Source organism: Lampetra fluviatilis, chromosome 29, assembly GCF_964198595.1.
Source record: "Lampetra fluviatilis chromosome 29, kcLamFluv1.1, whole genome shotgun sequence".
In the NCBI taxonomy this organism is placed as follows: domain Eukaryota; kingdom Metazoa; phylum Chordata; class Hyperoartia; order Petromyzontiformes; family Petromyzontidae; genus Lampetra; species Lampetra fluviatilis.
In genome coordinates, this window is record NC_136303.1 from 7,617,887 (window position 1) to 7,635,195 (window position 17,309).

At 50.0% G+C, this 17,309-nt stretch overlaps 1 protein-coding gene across 7 annotated transcripts in view; it reads left to right on the forward strand.

The window, feature by feature from the left end:
- The window catches only part of BCL9L (BCL9 like), a 170,943-nt gene that overhangs the window by 53,287 nt on the left and 100,347 nt on the right, over window positions 1–17,309 (forward strand). Inside the window, exon 3 of one of the 7 annotated variants that reach the window (XM_078870093.1) lies at window positions 16,204–16,346. The exons of the other annotated variants lie outside the window; for them this stretch is intronic. The gene's annotated coding sequence lies outside the window, so the exon portion shown is untranslated. The remainder of the gene's footprint in view (window positions 1–16,203; window positions 16,347–17,309) is intronic. 7 annotated transcript variants of the gene reach the window in all.

Below are 17,309 nucleotides of genomic sequence, written 5' to 3' on the forward strand. Positions count from 1 at the left end.
TTAACTTCTTTCGCGCCATACGTAGCCGTACATGCTCTTCGGAGTGTGTTCGGGGGAAGGACAAAAAACTAAACACGAAAAGCAGTTCTGAAGAAATTCGTTTTCAATCGAGTTAATGTAAAGTGCATAGCATCCAGTGGCTTCCAAATATCGGAAGGAAGGCCATTTACAGACGGCCGCAGAAGCGCATCTGAAAGCGCCGCGCGATGCGATGACCTCCGTCTTTGTTCGATGGCCAGCAGCCAAAAGCCGCTGCTGCTGCTGCTCCGAGGACGACAGGAGGAGTCTGCTTGATGGTTTACGCTCCTTGACGGGAAAATCTGTGAAAAAGAGCTTCATAGCTCATCGGATTCCTCCAGTCTAAATAGAGATTCCGATTCTGAATCGGTCAGGAGGCTGTCGGTGGGTCAGTGTTGGCCCCGTGGGCCACTGCTGTCTACGCTTGCCGAGGATCCGTGGTCATTTGTGTGCCAGGTGAGAGTGGTGGCGGCCACACGTGGCCCAAGACACACTTATCGCATGTCCCGAGCGCGAAGGCCCAAAATGCCAAGCTGCTGGCAACAAACAGCACTATTTGAATGTACCGTATATAATTCATACATTTCTTGAATCGAGCAAGGTTACATTCACTCGGTTGGGGGAAAAAAGAGATGATGGGAAGGGATTCCAGAGTCGAGCAGTGCGAGGGATGAAGCAGAAAGGGAAGCGTTGTGACCTCCCAGTGTGGTTGTTGGGTGGATGAGTAAGTTGGTGAGTGGGTGTGTGAATGAGTTGGTGGGTGGGTGAGTGAGTTGGTGGGTAAGTGGGTGGGTGAGTATATTGGTGAGTGGGTGGATGCGTGAGTTGGTGAGTGAGTGGATGAGTGAGTTGGTGGGTGAGTGGGTGGGTGGGTGAGTGGGTGGGTGAGTGAGTGAGTTGGTGAGTAAGTTGAGTGAACGGGTGGGTAAGTGAGTTGGTGGATGAGTAAGTTGGTGAGTGAATTGGCGAGTGGGTGGGTGAGTGTGTTGGTGAGTGAGGAGAGTGAGTGGGTGGGTGAGTGAGTTGGTGGATGAGTAAGTTGGTGAGTGAATTGGAGTGTGGGTGGGTGAGTGTGTGAACATGTTGTGGATGAGATGAAAGTCGGTCTGGCAGACTGAGTCATCGTTAGTGGATGAATCCGTGAGTGAAGTTCCCCGGAGCACCGACCATTGTAGCAGCAATAGAGGTATTGTAAGGAAGCAGCTGACTGGCAGTGAGGGAGTTCATTAGTGAGTGCTGGATGACGTATGTCTTGGTACTAATCGCCCTGAACTTTGTTCGGCTTGCACATGGACACGGCCACTTTCGGATCCTTACCTTGCTGTGGTTGCATTTCCATTGGCACTGTGTTATGGTTGGTGAGTGCTGGTTAGGGCTGGTCTGTTCTTTTTTGGGCTATCCCTCCTGACCGTGTGATGATGCGGGTGAGGGTGCCACGGTGGCAAGATGTTAACTACCTCGTCTGGTATCCAGGAGGTCGTGTGTTCGATACCGTCTGACGCCTGGAAATTTGGAGTTTGCACGTTCTCCCTGTGGTCACGTGGATTTTTCTTCGGGTCCTCTGGTTTTTCCCTCCACTTTTGGAAACGTGTGATGAGAATATTTGGCTGCGATAAATTTCCACATGATAAGCTATGTCGTTGAGCTATCATTTGTGGACAGGTCGCTTCTGAAAAAGAGCTATATAGCCCAGAGGGCCTTACCTGGTAAAATAAGAAAATAGTTAAATAGTTGATAGTTATAGTACCAGGTGTGTTTTTTTTATTTTTGAATGGAGGCGAGGTGGGGGGGGGGGGACTGCAAGGTTTTGAGATGTGGTGTCGTGGCGTCAAATGGAGCTCTCGAACAGATTCAGCAGGAGAGGGTAACCCAGACAAGGCGATAGATATGGAGTGAGAACAATCTCAGAGGTGGTGCGAGCTTGATGTGCACCAACAGGGGCTTGCGCACAAACACGTCCACGTCTACATACACCTCGTGCTCTCTTTTAGTTCCGCCCCCCCCCCTCCCAATACGTTCCATTCATTGGCTACCACATTCTGATAAGCTCCCCCCCCCCCTCTCCACCCCCTTAACTTGTATTTAAGAACTTGCATCTTGGAATCCCTGCCTCACTTAATACAGCAAATCTGGCTGTGACAGTCCCACCTGATGACGGAGACTTGTGTTGCCTGCGAAACGTCGTGATTTTTATTATTTTATTTTTATTAATTTTAATTTCATTTTTTACCTACGTGACTTTACCGAAAAAACTAGGAGTATGAATCTTTGCAGTCACGAAAGCTTCAAATCTAGAATTGATGAAGGAAGTTCTGGAATGACTTTGGGAAAAAAGCCAAGAGGCAGCCAAAGATAGATGCTGCTTTGACTTGAAGGACGGCTCAAAGGAAGCGGGAAAGGGGGGGCCTGACAGTGAAAGGAAGAAGACAATCTGAGATCGGACAGGATGGAGGGAGTTGAAGCCAATAAGAGTTGCTGTTGCGCAGAGGACGAGAGAGCAGAGGAAGGAAGCTGGGTCTTACGGCCCCAACGGCGCGTCGGTCCGTGTCACTGCTCGTCCCTACCTGGCTGTGTTGTGAACATTTTGCCGAGAACGTTTTCTTTCGGCGTTTCACAGTTGTCGCGATGCGCACCCACGCTTGTCGTCATAGGTTTATTGTGTCCTTCACAATGATGGCCTTCATAGGGTGCTCGCTCAGAGCACTTGCCCCCTGCAATATGTGAAGGCTATATGATCCCCAATATATTTGTATTTGTACGATAGAGTTCAGTGGAGACCAGCGCCCCAACAAATGGTGTGTGCCATTGCGCTAAACTAATTCGGCCAGGAGTTGATACAAAATGTGGCAAAATTTTTAATAATAATGCCGCTTTACCCAAAGCAAAAGGAGCATACATCAGCGCTAATTAAACAAGTAAATCCTATTTACTGCCATCTTCCAAGCAACGAGATGAATATAAATAATGTGTGCACGCGCGCTGTTTTCAAACGAAACGGTTGGCTACGTCGTAAGACTGCAATTGGGAAGCTAAAACGGCTGGCGTTCCCTGAATGTAAATGAAAGAAAATAGCAGGTTTACAAAAAAAAACCCTCTTTCATGATTACGAGGGTCTGCAAAAGTCAACACGGCAATTAACAAAAGGTGAAGGGAGAGCGAGCGAGAGCGTGCGCATGTTACACTTTCGGGCGGACGTCAGGTCACTCGATGAATGACCCGCCTTTGTTAAAAAAAGAAAAGCTCGTCGCGTTTTCGGAGGTGCAAATGGGAACAGGGACCGGTAAAGTAACGCGTGCCCACTTCCGAAGCTGTCGGCTTTAATTGAGCTAATGACTGCCCCGTTACAGGTCAGTGAAGTTGCAAGGGTTTTGGTTCTAATTGTGTTCATTGTTAAACAGCAGAGCCGTGTTTCACCCTAGCCTCAGACTTCAAGTGCAGGCCTCTCTCAAGGGACTAAACAGCCAACCGTCGTGCTCTGGCCTGCATTTCATTGATACCTGGATGAGATATTTTGTTCCTAATACAGCGCCTAACTAATAATAGCATTAACCCTCTCCACCCCCCCCCAAAATCCTCCGTGGGTAGGATAACAAAAGAAATGTCCCGTAGAGCCCCAAAGACGCGCGCCATTCTAATGCAGAATGTATTCAAGTGCAAATTCCGTACGGTTTTAAAACTTTGCGCTCATTTAAAATGAAATTTATGGATTTATTTTGTTGCTAAGAAGATTACCTGCCTGTGGCTTTAGCCCAGTGTACACATCACGCACAGCCGTTTCCAAGAACGCTGGCACACTGCACAAGAATTAAAAAATAATAATGCTTTTGGAATGATAGTAATATTAATACGCCTTCATTAAGCCACGGATCGTTACAGAGTCCACTTTGGACGACTGTAACGATTGAGCGATAACGATTGAGCGGTGGTACAAACAGTACAAATGAGAAGATAAAAACAAAAACCCATCAGCTCCTGACTCGACCCCGTGACCCTTCATCGAGAGGGGTCATCAGTTCACAAGCTGGGGGGTGGTGAAGGGGTGAATCGGAACGATACCGTCTGTTCGTTTGTTAATCCACGTTTGTTAATCTGCGCCCGCTGTGATGGCACAAGGGTCTCGTGAAGGCGGCGTGTTTTCGCTGACCCAGCGTAGTCCGCAGTCGTTTCAACGGTTAGGGCCGGAGATGCCGCTACGCGGTGGCTTCACCCAATCGGGTAAGGTGCAGCCACGTGGCCAACCTCGTCGCGAATAATGCCAACGGATCTTCATCGTCCACTGCTAAGCGGTCGCGTCGCGTTTGGCTACGTACGGAGGTGAAAGAAGTTGAACATGCGGTTACAAACGTGTCACACAGGGCGGACGCTGGGCTGTGTTGTTGTCCTTTCCCGCACCTCTGATTAGCACGGTTGGCTACCCACAGTACGAAAGAAGTTCAATATACATACATAGAACCGCGAACTTCTTCAACATCAAGCGTCGAACGCGCTACCGCTCGGCCATGCCAAGTGCCCACGTGCTTCCCTTTGATGCGACGTCTTGGGGACTCATAATCAACGTTTTTGGGTTTAGATCGCGTTATTTATAAATGTGTCGTAACCCTCCACCATCCGACACGGCCAATCAGCAAAAAAGTGTCACGTTGACAAAAGACAAATAGTTCACTGCTTTAGCCCACCGGTGTGTTGAAGCGTGAAACCACAACATTTACAATTTTTGAGTTAGACGTTTCGCTGGTAATTGCATCCAGCATCATCGGGCAGTTCGCCAGAATGGTGAGGCTCTGTTCTGGCTCCCGGTCTTAAATAGAGCAGCAGCAGGGTAGCGTCATCATTAACTCATCAACTCATCAGGTGCAACGATTTGAGGTGGAGGGGGGGTTATTGTAATTATATATCAGATTAGTAATCAGGCAGTTGTTACGATGCGAGTTGTAGATTAGTAATCAGTTGTAACGTGTTTTATTGTAATTATGCTACGTTAGTAATCAGTTAGTGTTTGTTTCCCCTATAAGAAATTGTAATGTATCTTATTTAATAATACGCTTCCAGGCGGCACTGAGCCTGTAGCTGTCTTAGCGATTAAACTTATTTCTATTTCTCTCAATGTCAATGGATTCTCTAATTAGTCTTTGCTAGTAGTAACACTTCAACGTTATCAAAATCAATTGAGTGTCCCTGTTGGCAAGCATGTTCTGCCACTGCCGACAGTTGTGTCTTGGGGACTGTTGAACAAAGCTGGGCCGGACTTTTGAAACTAAACCATTGGGCTGACAGTCGGACAGCGTCGCTTTGCGTGGGCAGCGTGACTGACGTTGGGCCGCACAGCTTCGCTTCGTTCGAAAACCCGACAGTTAGTCGATGAAACCCCTCCTGGTTGGATCCACCGAGGAGACGGGGGGCCGATGAATTCAGTTCGTGTGCCAGGTGGATTATTACGTTGCAGGACTCTTGAGAGGTGGCAGGGCGGAGGCCTTCATCCAGCAGTGGATTGACCAATGGGTGGTGATTTCAGCAATTGGTCATAGTGGGGGGGAGGGGGGGGCTGTGACTGCCACACCATGTGTGCTGGCTCCTGACACTTGCCCCTTAGCTCGGTCGAAGCAAACAAAATCCCCGGCCCCCCCACCGCCAATTCACTTGGGCTCCCCCCCCCCACCATGCTATACGCTCACAAGTGTAAATGTGTTTACGTTTCTAAGCATCTCGGCCAGGCCAGGCGCCCCCCCCCCCACCACGCACAATTGAGACAAACCGAAAGCAGTCCGCGGCCCGTCTGGTGAACATAAACGCCCTATTAGTGCGTCTCGGCCAAATTGCCCCGCGTGATATACGCAGTGTTTACTGGCCGACGCAGAGCCTCCGTAGTTCAGTCACCCCGTGTAAAAAATAAATATTGACGTAATGCTCCAGTAACGGGGTTTGACAAGAAGTCGCTTAAAGCCCCTCATCTGGTGAGACCGGGAATGTTTTATTTAGACATCCTTCCCAGCCCCAATTCTTTTACCGAGCCAGAGCGCCCGGGCGCACTATGGAATGCGCCTTGATGTTGCCCACGTCGGAACAGCAGGCGCTAACGCAAACATCGCCGTGCGAATTTACGCGCTGTGCTCGTGTCCACAGCAACATCATCAGCCGCAACAGCAGCAGCAGCAGCCCGCCTGGGCTTTGTTGTTGTCAAGGGCATGGGGCCTAATATCGTCAATTACGTCTGCGCCGCTGCAGTTGAAGTTCTTAGCGCAGAGAGAGAGCGGCCATTGTTTTTTTTCTTCTTCTCTAAGTGCCCCCTTTACACTGGGCAATTGTGTCTCGTCGTTAACTGCTAGCCCGCAATAGATCACTGTCCCCGCAACTCCAGTGAGGCGGAGCAGAACAATTTCCCGGCAGAGTGTGGCCACCGCCGTGGCCCGCGAGCGAAAGTTCACGCCGTTGTAGATTTCCTTGCAGGAGAGCAAAAGTTTCAACGACCTCTCCGGGCTAAGCCGCGTCATGCCTGGTGGTTTATACAGTGGGCATGACAAATCGGCATGCAATTCAATGAGCGTTGCTGCGGTTCGTTTCCCAAAGGGATTATCATTTTGTCAATATTTGCGGCGGATTTGGGTGTGTTAGGTCTTAGGGCCGATCGTAATCCAAGTGCGGTCTTCCCGGTTAGGCCATGGGTCGAGGATTTCTTCTCTCAAGCTTTTGCCACGCACTGCTACAAATTTCGGAGTCTTCGGCTCCTGGAGATGCCCGCAGTGGTGAGTGGTGAAAGTTTGAGGGAGAGAGAGAAATGTTCAACATGTGGCTTTGCCTGGAAGACCACACTTGGAACATTCCTGTGAATGTAGCTTCCTCTAGTGGCTGGGGAGTGGTTATATCATCCCGAAATCTTGCAAAATGCATGAATCGAAAACCATCATTAATATATTTATTCCACATCCTTTGACGTCATGCATTGCAACACCCTGACGTTCTGGACGGGATTACAAGGTGCATCGATGGTATCGTGCACACCGGATTCATCAGAACAGGCAGGTGGGGCGGCGGGTGGGGGAACCATCAATTCTTCTACATGTGATTGGATGTGTGTATCACGAGCAATTGACGTTCATCGATTAATCGATGCAGCGTTTAGACCCCTTAATGCAGGAGCTAGAATCTGCGAAGAGAATATTTTGGTCTTTTTATTAAACCACTGCTGGATGAAGGGCAGTCTCCTGACAGATATGGGAGACCATACTGCCCCCCTAATGGTTAATGCACGTTGATGAAGTGGTGGATGGGTGGTTGGGGAGGGGGACCAATTCAGAGATCATTCGCCACTGGTGTTCGTTGTGAGTGGGTTATCAAACTCGGGTCTCTGGGTTTAAAGCAGTGTACACTCACCACTGGTGTCAGCTGTTAGTGGGTTATCAAACTCGGGTCTCTGGGTTGAAAGCAGTGTACACTCGCCACTGGTGTTAATTGTGAGTGGGTTATCAAACTCGGGTCTCTGGGTTGAAAGCAGTGTACACTCGCCACTAGTATTAGCGTTAGTGGGTTATCAAACTCGGGTCTCTGGGTTGAAAGCAGTGTACACTCGCCACTAGTATTAGCTGTTAGTGGGTTATCAAACTCGGGTCTCTGGGTTGAAAGCAGTGTACACTCGCCACTGGTGTTAATTGTGAGTGGGTTATCAAACTCGGGTCTCTGGGTTGAAAGCAGTGTACACTCGCCACTAGTATTAGCGTTAGTGGGTTATCAAACTCGGGTCTCTGGGTTTAAAGCAGTGTACACTCACCACTGGTGTTAGTTGTGAGTGGGTTATCAAACTCGGGTCTCTGGGTTTAAAGCAGTGTACACTCGCCACTGGTGTTAGCTGTGAGTGGGTTTCAAACTCGGGTCTCTGGGTTTAAAGCAATGTACACTCGCCACTGGTGTTAGCTTTTAGTGGGTTATCAAACTCGGGTCTCTGGGTTTAAAGCAATGTACACTCGCCACTGGTGTTCGTTGTGAGTGGGTTATCAAACTCGGGTCTCTGGGTTTAAAGCAGTGTACACTCGCCACTGGTGTTAGCTGTTAGTGGGTTATCAAACTCGGGTCTCTGGGTTTAAAGCAGTGTACACTCGCCACTGGTGTTAGCTGTTAGTGGGTTATCAAACTCGGGTCTCTGGGTTGAAAGCAGTGTACACTCGCCACTAGTATTAGCTGTTAGTGGGTTATCAAACTCGGGTCTCTGGGTTTAAAGCAGTGTACACTCACCACTGGTGTTAGCTGTGAGTGGGTTTCAAACTCGGGTCTCTGGGTTTAAAGCAGTGTACACTCGCCACTGGTGTTAGTTGTGAGCGGGTTATCAAACTCGGGTCTCTGGGTTTAAAGCAGTGTACACTCGCCACTGGTGTTAGCTGTTAGTGGGTTATCAAACTCGGGTCTCTGGGTTGAAAGCAGTGTACACTCGCCACTGGTGTTAGCTTTTAGTGGGTTATCAAACTCGGGTCTCTGGGTTGAAAGCAGTGTACACTCACCACTGGTATTAGCTGTGAGTGGGTTATCAAATTCCGGTCTCTGGGCTCAAAGCACAGCACACTTTCCACCGTGCCACCACTCCACCTCACGATAATTTAGATTTCTCATGTAAGACACACAGTTGATTTTTGCCCTGATATATATTTGTTTCGCGTCCCTGAAACTTGATTTGTTTTGCCCTTGCCATTTTGGTGACCCGGGTCGTTCTCGCCAATGAGACTCCGCCTGGTCTTTGGAGGTTCGACCTGGTGAAATGAAAATAAAGCAGTAGGATACCTCCGCGCTAACATGGCACACACAGTGGATTCGTGCTCAATACGACCAGACCACATTGCGACCACTGGAGCAACCAGCAACCAACGCTAGGCCCATACAAACAATAGCACCAGATTAACCTTCAAGCAACCTTCGACAAACCTTAAGGTGGCTGCGCCCATCACCCTAATGCCGCAAGCTTCACGTGGGGCAAAATTAACTCTGAGATGTCAAGCCCAGCTATCTGCGTTCATATTTGTCCTGTGCCCAAAATAGACAGTGCCGGTTATAAATAGCCGGCAAAAAATTGCTCCCATGCTCGTTTGCGCTCAACGGAACCTGACTTGTTGCGACTCCGAACGCAGGCTCGTCCCGCTATTAGGATTGGTTTGTTTATTTGCGCGTAGCCTGGGAGATGTGGCACGCACGAGGCCATCTCGTGCCTGTTTGTGACCACCGCCACTGTGGTGGTCGTCACACACACACACAGCATGGTAGTCACACCTACACTGTGGTGGTGGTCACATGCACACCTTGGAGGTGGCCCACAGGAAGCCACCTCAACCACAGTGTTTGTGTCCACCGCCGCCGTGGTGGTGTGGAGAAAACTGCGTCCCATCGACGGCAGTGGAATTGAGAAGCTGTCGTGGCCTTGACGCTTGTTTTACCCAGGAAGGCCTCGCCGTGTCTCACGGCTCTTTTTCAGGAGGGTCCTGCCAAGTTTTCGGAGTTAGGGGGGCGGGGGGGGAAGGGGCATGCTGCTGTGTGTAAGCCTAATTGAGTAAATTGCTGGAAAATGTTCAGCGTTGGGATATCTGGCCAATCCCAGTCACAATGAATGATTGTTTTTTTTATCGCTATGGGAGGAAGCCGGAGAACCCAGAGGAAATCCATGCAGAACAGCGGGAGAACATACACACCTCGCGCAGAAAAGCGCCCGAGCCGGGAATTCAACCCGGGGCCTTCTTGCACTATAGGTCATTGCAGTTGGCTTGCAGGTAGAGGCTACGCAGATTTTGCTTCCCAGGATGTAACTGCGGTAACGATCGCTGCTTTAAAAGTTGTGCTTTTCTTGAGGAAGTTCCTTTGGGCCGCTTTTTTCCTATTTGGTAATTATTTCACCGACATTTCATCCCGAAAGTCTACCCTGAGTGCGCACCGTAGAACAATCCTATGTTCACACGCACAAACCACCGGGGGGTGAAACATATTTAAATTTCCAAAATACAGATTTTTTTTTTTTGGGTTAGATCGCGTAAATATAAATGTGTTGCTAAACCTGCCACCACCCGACACAGCCAACTTAGTAGGGTTTGTCTCGCAAACAGAACATGCCAACTCGTCACTAGTACAGCACACCGGTGTGTTGGAGAGTAAATCCACAACCAACATCATCAAGCTTTTGCCTGATGATGCTGGTTGTAATTAGTTCCGAAACTTCGTACTCAGATTGTAAATGTTGTGGATTTACTCTCCAACACACCGGTGTGCTGTTCTAGTTGGCATATTCTGTTTGCGTGACGAGCCTTACTGGTGGCGGGTTTAGCGACACATTTATATTTACGCGATCTAACCCAAAAGATCTGTGGATAATATTGGTCCAGAAAGCCTACGTGTATTTAAATTTTCCATAAATTTCAGGCTTTGTAAAATTTGGATCATGAATTCAGCACACAAGCAAGTGTGCGTAAAATATGTCACTGGCATTTTAAAAGTCTAACTGAAAGCAGGGGATGCGAGTTTTAAGATGCCCCCAATAGTGGTAACATTTCAACTGCCAAGAGCTAACGTTACGGAATGCTTTACTGTTGACTTATCGTTTTTAAATCCTTTATATTACTGTTGACTTATACTGGTAGGAACGAAGTGGACCAGACCACCAATAGATTATATCGTCCGTCCGTCCGTCCGTGTATCAACATCGCCCCCTACTGCAAACACTTGGCAGGACCCTACAAAAACCTTTTGACTCAGTGGGGCTTTCCTGGCTTAACAAGTGTAATAATACATTATGTTTATATTCTTTGGTTATTCGTTCCTACCAGCCCACCCCGCAGGGTCCTGTTCGTTTTTAAATCCTTTATATTAAGTTCAGTTGCTTGCTTGCGCGCTTACGACCGTGCAAATCTTTCGGTCGTTTTTTAACCCACTTCCCGTGATCCAATCGCGCTGACATTTTGCACACAGACTCGTTGTGCGTGACAATTAATTTTCGTGAAAAAATTTTTCCAAAATTTTACACTTTTTAGGAAAAAAAAATTGATATTTAATTACCAATTGCTTAATGGTGGCAGGCAATCATCTGACCCATAGGTGGCAGCCATCTCAAGCCAGAGGACGAGAGGACTCTAGCCGCCACGCATATAAAGGATTTATAGTGAAAAACTTTGTTTTTACGGGTTAATTTATTTTAGATTAAGCCATTTGTTTCTGGACAATGATCGGAATACAGTACCCACTTGGAAGGTCAGGATAGAGTGTGGCAAGAAAGTGTTATGATGCAATGAGAAAGGAAGAGGAGGTTGTGTGATGGATGGGACGTGTGCAGGATGGAGGAGGGCAGGTTTACCGAGGTGGGCGTTGGACGTTGGTGACCAAGGGGGGAAGAACTCTAAAGCCAGACGGTGGTGTAGCGTCAGAGCAGACATCGAGCAGACATCGCAGGACGTGTGTCAACTCCACAACAGCTGCAGGATCGATCGAGCAGAATCAAGCGATGGGGGACCTTGTGGTGGAATCAGTGGCGCCGGCAACGATGACCTCTTGACCTTGACTTGACCTCGACTTCTGTCAAAAATCATTGACAGACCGCAGGGAAGGAGACGGCGGGGGAGGTGGGGGGGGATTATCACGGAGCTTGTAACGGCCGCAAAATCTTCACGTCCTCACTGCGTAGGAAACCAGGCCATGACGGGTGATACAAACCCGGTGCATTTTGAATATTGGACATTTTACATAGCGGAGTGTGTGTGTGTGCGCTGCAGAATGTTGAATCGCCAAGCAGTGTGCAGATTAGTCTGGTTACAGATGCCTTTGTTTGGCTGGCGGGCCTACGGCGTGTTCACGGGTTCCTGAGCAATCCGAGTTTGCGTTCTAAATGTCAGTTTTTTGTTTCTCCGCAGCCCGCACGCTTTACATTCCGCGTATAGATATTGAAAATGTTATTACATAAATAATGCACGGGGCATTGCTACTTATCCCGGTCAGGTCTGGGAGCTCAGGCTAAGAAGCTTCTCTAGGGAGAGACATTCTGCCCTTCACCTGTGTCTTGCGTGAAATGGCACCAGTCCGAATACAAATTATATGCGCTTCTTGAATAAGAGATAATTTTAGAACTGTCTTTTTTTTTTAAACATCGGCAGGCAGTGATACATACTGTACAAAATGACACGATGTCGAAGCTGTTTTGGTGCATTTCACGACGGAAATACACTTAGTCGGATTTTATTTTTGGCACTCGCTTCAAAAGGGGTTGTGTGTGTGTGGCATAGCCACTGCCGTGTAGCGCCTGGTCTTGGAGATGGAATGCTCCTATCAGACGTAATATCTTCATCTTGCCATCACTCACATCAACAGAACATTGTCATCGTGTATTAATCATCAACACGGCAATGCCATTAAGAACTTCATTACGACTACATTTTATTCGTAAGGCTTTCACGGCCAATATGATTCATAATTGCCGGGTGAAATCCCGCAGCCAAGCGTCGCTCCTGTTTCAATGTGGTGTGCGATTACTCTCCGACATTCGGGGTGGTGTGCTGACACAGTAATGCGTTTGTGCCACGTTTGTTCACGTGACACGTGTTAATTGGCTGTGTCGGGCGGAGGAGGTTTTTACGACACATTTTTTTTTACACGGCCTCACCCAAAAAAGCCCAATTATGATGCATTATGACTGTAATGAGAATTGGTCTAATAAGAATAATAATGATGGTAATAATTGGTGTCATTGTAGGGCTGTATATTACATTTACAAACGATATCTCTTCGGAGGCGTGTGGAATATTATTGGACTTACGATCATCATCAGCATCGCCAATCCAACGTCAATCATAAACACAGCCGTCATCATTGTCACCAGTAAATACAATTATCACAAATCTGACACCACGGCTGTCACGATTCACACGAGCGCCATCCAGCACGCCGGTAAATCATCCGCCGGTCGCAATTCCTCCTCCTGCTCGCTCTTCGTGGTTTTCATTCATTCTTTTGCCGCTCAGTAGAGCGGCCAGTTACCCCCCCCCGCCCCCCCCCATCACCCATTCCCAAATCTGCTGCTGCTTCTCGTGGTGGGTCGCGTCACCGCCAACAGGTGCGCGAGCGACACAGCCGCCCGCGACTGAAAAAGACGCACCGAGAGTAGGCACGGCGGTGGGTGGGGTGGGTGAGTGGGGTGGGCGGGTGGGGTGGGTGAGTGGGTGGGTGGGTGAGTGGGGTGGGTGGGGTGGGCGAGTGGGGTGGGTGGGGTGGGTGGGTGAGTGGGGTGGGTGGGTGGGGTGGGTGGGGTGGGTGGGTGAGTGGGGTGGGTGGGGTTGGTGGGTGAGTGGGGTGGGTGGGGTTGGTGGGTGAGTGGGGTGGGTGGGGTGGGTGGGGTGGGTGGGTGAGTGGGGTGGGTGGGTGAGTGGGGTGGGTGGGTGAGTGGGGTGGGTGAGTGGGTGGGGTGGGTGAGTGGGGTGGGTGAGTGGGGTGGGCGGGTGGGCGAGTGGGTGGGTGGGTGAGTGGGGTGGGTGAGTGGGGTGGGTGGTGTGGGTGGGGGTGAGTGGGGTGGGTGGGGGGGGTGAGTGGGGTGGGTGGGGTGAGTGGGGTGGGTGAGTGGGGGGGGTGAGTGGGGCGGGTGAGTGGGGCGGGTGAGTGTGGCGGGTGAGTGGGGCGGGTGAGTGGGGCGGGTGGGGTGGGTAGGTGGGTGAGTGGGGTGGGTGGGTGAGTGGGGTGGGTGGTACAGCGGTGGAGGGGGGGGGGTGAGGTGTGGGGTGGTGGAGCGGTTAGTGGCGTGCTGCACTTCGAGCCCATGCGAACCGAGTTCCATTCCCGCTCACGGCCACCAACACCAAGTGACGATTGCCTGAACCTGGTCCTGGGCCTCCTCTAGCTCGACTCGGCCTCAAATAAGTACCTGGTGCGGAGTGTAAAAACATCGCCACTGGGGAGACAAAGGCGGCCGGGCGTGGCGCTTGACCACCCAACCCCCTCGTGTGCCGCGCCGGCCTTCATAGGTGCTACTCGCCAACAGCACTTGCCCCAACAGTCTGTTAAGGCTACACGGGGGATATTTCTCTTTGTTTGTGGGTAGGGGGGGGACCGGCGAGACGCAGACCCAGCCTCGCGTCCCTGCGAGCAGTCACGATCCATCTCCTCCTCCCCCGCCTCTCGCGAGCTCTCACACAGCCGCCCGCCACTGCCATGGCTGCTGCTGCCCCCCCACTCCTCCTCCTCCCCCCCACCCGGCACACAACTATATTTAGCCTTTCGAACCAGTCTGAACCAGTTTACTGCTGTCATGTGACGAGTGCTGTGCCGGTGGTGCAGTGGTTATGGGATGGTGGGTTGGGTGTGGGTTTCTTCCCACCCCCCAACCCCCCCCCCCCAGCTTCATCTTTGTCGTCTTCCACGTCTTCCAGAGTCGGGAATTTTTCGTCGGGTCCGTCGATCGATCCCAATTCGGGTGTCGTTAAAAGGTCGTGCGCCTGCTGGGATCGAGTGTTGGGAAAAAATGATAATATTCTTAGGTTTTTTTGGTGAAGTCACGTAGGTAAAAAATTAAAATTAATAAAAGTAAAATAAAATAAAAATCACGACGTTTCGGAGGCAACACAAGCTTCTGTCTTCAGGTGGAACCGTCACAGCACGATAGCTGTATCACTTGATACGGAAGCTTGTGTTGCCTCCGAAACGTCGTGATTTTTATTTTTTATTTTATTTTACTTGTATTAATTTAAATTTTTACCTACGTGACTTTACCGAAAAAAACTAAGAATATGAATCCTTGCAGTCACGAAAGCTTCAAATCTAGAAAAAATGATAATGACGACGACGACGACGACGATTTACAATAAGAACGTGTCAACGCGTCGTTGTGCCCTCCGCTCTCACGTCATTTTCTTCCTCCTAATGTCACGCTCTCCGAAGGGAACACTTCATCTTTTCCCGAAGAGATGCTTTGTACACGCGCACACCTCGGCTCGGCTGGGAGAATGGCAGGAACCGCCAATTCGTGAGATGGTAATTTTTTTACGTGGAGAGACAAAGACGGGGAAGCCAGAGGATTTATTTTATTTTGTTATGATTGGACAGATTGTGCTGTGTATTGTATAGTTTTGCCACGAAACCACTCACTAATCATTTCTTTAATCGAGGCTCCTTGCCGATAAGCATCTTGGCAGTTCACCAGCATTGATAAAAGCATGAGTGCTGATGAGACACTGGATTATGAAACCGTTCCAGAGTTTACTTGTATTGAACCAATGCTGCTGATAATCTGTTCTTCTCGAAGTCCAGAACACGTGACCGCGATGGGTTGTTGTTAAAAAAGGAAATGCTTTTATTTTTTTTGGCGTGGAAAGACATCTCGGAAGTGGGCGTTATTCAAGAGAACAAGAGTTCAGAACACGGCAAAAGATTGACTCATTCTCATCATCGTCATGGTCGTCATCGTCATCCTCCTCCTCCCTCGAGGGTCAGGAGAATGAGCAACAGCCCGAGGCGAGGGTGCCTCACCACGTGGGAACTCGCAGTAATTGGTTGTAGTATTAATAGACGCGTCATTGCCAGAGGAATGTGGGACTTCCCCAGTGGCTTAGGACATCGCCGCCGAACACAAGGGGCAGCCTTCTCACGCAAAATTGCTGGCGGAAAAGACGTCCGTCCGCTGAAGGGAGCTCGGGGGGTATGTTGGCCTACTCTTCCACATTGGCCAAGACGTCTTGGAGGAACAGGGAATGGGAGTACCCACACTTGTCTCCACCACACGCATTCTGCCAATCGATTGTGGTGCATCCATCTCTACCGCTGAGTGGACGGGGGTGGGAGTGGTGGATTTAAGAAACTTGCACCGTCGTTTCGTATGTATGTCTGTTGAACTTCTTTCGCACCGTACGTTGCCAACCTTGCTAATCGGAGGTGCAGGGGAAGGACAACGAACTAAACACAAAAAGTAGTTTTCAAGAATTGAGTCTTCAATCTAGATGGTTTAAAAGTTCATACCTCCAGTGACTTCCTAAATTCGGAAGGAAGAGCCTTCCAGATGGCCGCAGAAACGCATCCGAAAGCGCGCGATACGGTGTCCGTCTTTGTTCGATGGCCAGCCAAAAGCTGCTGCTGCAAAGATGACGGAGTTCGCGTGATGGTTTATGCTCCTCGACGAGATCGGCAAGGTTATTGTGGTTCATTTGTGGCAAGCACTTTGTGTGTAATGAGTGCGACCTGAACTGCCGCGCCCAGAGATCGAATTCATCCGGCGGACCTCTGGAATTCAAGTCGGGCGTGCCGACAGTCCCACCACGGCACGGTCCCCCCTGGCGGAAGATAAGCGGCGGCCAATACTGATTTGAGCATTTGCGCGCCGTTGGATTGATTGCCTTCAGGTGAGGTTATTATTCATCCCGTCCTCGCGCGTCAATCTGGCAGAAAGAATGGCTTGTGGCCCGCGGAAGGGTTAAAGCGGGGGGGAAAAAAATGCGCTGCTATTGATCGGGTGGGGGGGGGGTGTGAAGGCGCCGTGGCATTGGCAGTGCTGGGAAATCACCAGGGGGACGGCTCTTACTTGGCCCGGAGCGTCAAGTGCTCGGCAAATAACGCTCTCGCAACGAGCAGCCAGTTTGCGGATCCCAGAGTAGCCCGCTCCATATGCTTTCTTCCAGTGGCACGACTGACAAAGACAAATGTCCCCTATATAGACTGGAACAGGCTGTTGGGGGCAAGTGCTGTTAGCGAGCACCGATTAAGGTCGTCAGCACGGTACACGAAGGTGTTGGGTGGTCAGTACCACGCCCGGTCGCATTTGTCTCTCCTTTGCTAACGTTTACTCACCGCACTTGATAAGTAATTTAAGGCTGAGTCTCCCTAGGGGAGGCCCAGGACCGGTACAGATATTCGTCACCAATTTTTGGCCATGAGCCGAAATCGAACTCGGGTCGCCGGGTTTGTCGCACGCACGCACGCGACTGGACGGATAAGGCAGGGCCCGCCCCCCCCACCGGCTTCCCCCGAGTCGTGCTCTCGTTTTGGTAAAAAACGAAGCTGCCATGACAAGCTCGCAGATGCACGCAGCGGTCGAAACTTTGACTGCTCCTTGCAGTGGCAATTTAGCCGACTTGCACATACTTGCTGATGCGGCCGTATGTAAATGTATTGCTCGTGCACACTGTGTGCACGAGTGCGTGTGTATGGATGTTTGCATGGTGTGGTGCTGGCCAAACGAACCCCTCGTGTGCGTGCCAGCCTTAATTGGAATCAAAGATTTTGATTCTGACTTGACCCAACAGTCTCGTGAGGCTATACGGGGGATCTTTGTGTTTGGATGAGTGTGGGTCCCAGGGACTTAACAT